We start from the raw sequence: 1,617 nt of genomic DNA, 5'->3' as shown, positions 1-1,617 counted from the left end.
TACATAGAATTCATCTTTGTAGCCGACCCTTCTTAAGCCCCCCCCGTCTCACAAACCTCCACCTGCTCCTCACTCTCCTCTAATTTCTTCCTGGATGCATCCCCCTCTTCCTTCTCTTCATCTCACCTCTTTTCTCCACCACTTCTCCTCTCAACCAAGTTCTCTCCCTTCCCCTTTCAATCTACACCTCTCTCTCCTCTTGTCTCCTCATATCCCTCCCTCCCTCCCTGTCCTCTCTTATCTCTCTCCCACCTCCCTCTCTCTCCCTCCTCTCCTTCTCTCCCACCTCCTTCTCTCTCTCTCCCTCCTCTCTCTTTCCTACCTCCCTCTCTTCCACCCTGCCTTCATCTGCCAACCCTCTCTCCCTCCCTAACCCCCTATATCCACTTCCCTCTCTCTCTCCCTCCCCTCCCCCCCTTTACCTCCCACCTCAATCCTCTCTCTCTCCCTCCTCCATATAACACCTGTCCCTTACTCCTCCTCCCCTCTATTTTCTCTCTCTCTCCCCCCTCTCCACCTTTATCTCTCTCTCTCTCCCTCTCTCCCTCTTTCTCCGTCTCTCTCTCTCTACCTCTCTGTCCCTCTACTCTCAGCTACATTATGCAGATGAGCCATGTCCAGCCGTGCAGCCCAGAGTCTATGACTGCAGCACTTTGTTTAGCTAAATAATTAACCAGGCTGGTGTTGATTTACCGGCTAATGTAATACTTCCATATCCTTCTGGGGGCTTGGTGTGTGTGTGTGTGTGTGTGTGTAGTGGGGGTGGGGGGGGGGGGGGGGGGGGGGGGGGGGGGGGGTGGCAGCTGACAAGGTCTTGGCCAGGCCTGCAGTATGAACCCCCAGCATTAAAATTTAAAACGCCACATTATGAGGAGGTTTTGTGTGTGTGTGTGTGTGTGTGTGTGCACGTGTGTGTGTACTGTGCGCCAGTAAACATACTGTAGGCAGCACAGACACAGAGAGAACACTGACTCTCTCTTCCTCTGTAATGAGGGAGGAAGAGAGGGAGAGAGGGAGAGGGGGAGGGGAGGAGAGGGGGGGGGGTGTGGAAGCGGTTAAAGGTCTGGTGTAATTTGGGTGGATTTTCGTAGCTAGCATGGTAGCACGGCTGCCTCTGAGGTATTGATTTAAACAGTGGATCTGTAATTAGCCTGGTCCAGGACCAGCCTTGCTGCTAGCCTGACACGCCTTCTCTGTTATGTTAATGCCGCCCTGAAGCTCCGACCCACACACACACACACACACACACACACACACACGCACACACACGCACGCACACCTCATGCTCAAATCTTTCTCTCTCTGTCCTGCTGTTTTGAATCCTCAAGCTCAGCATATGTTCAGTATCCAACATTTATCTTCCTTGTTCCTGTAAGCTAGTGTAACCGAGTTGAATTGAATTGGTTAAACTCACTCCTCTCAGTATGAATACCACCCACTCACGCCATCAAAGAGCTAGCTTTTCTGTGGCATAACTAGTAGCGGTGTTTAACAACAAGGTTCTCCTCTGACTCTCTCCCCCGCCCCCTGCAATTTTTGCACTAAACATGTTTGTATCACTACACTGTCCTGTCCTGTCCTGTCCTTGCACTTGTCCATTGTTGTATTGTTGTAAAG

Source organism: Borostomias antarcticus (assembly GCF_949987555.1).
Source record: "Borostomias antarcticus genome assembly, chromosome: 9".
Lineage (NCBI taxonomy): Eukaryota > Metazoa > Chordata > Actinopteri > Stomiiformes > Stomiidae > Borostomias > Borostomias antarcticus.
Note: the sequence above shows the minus strand (reverse complement) of the source record.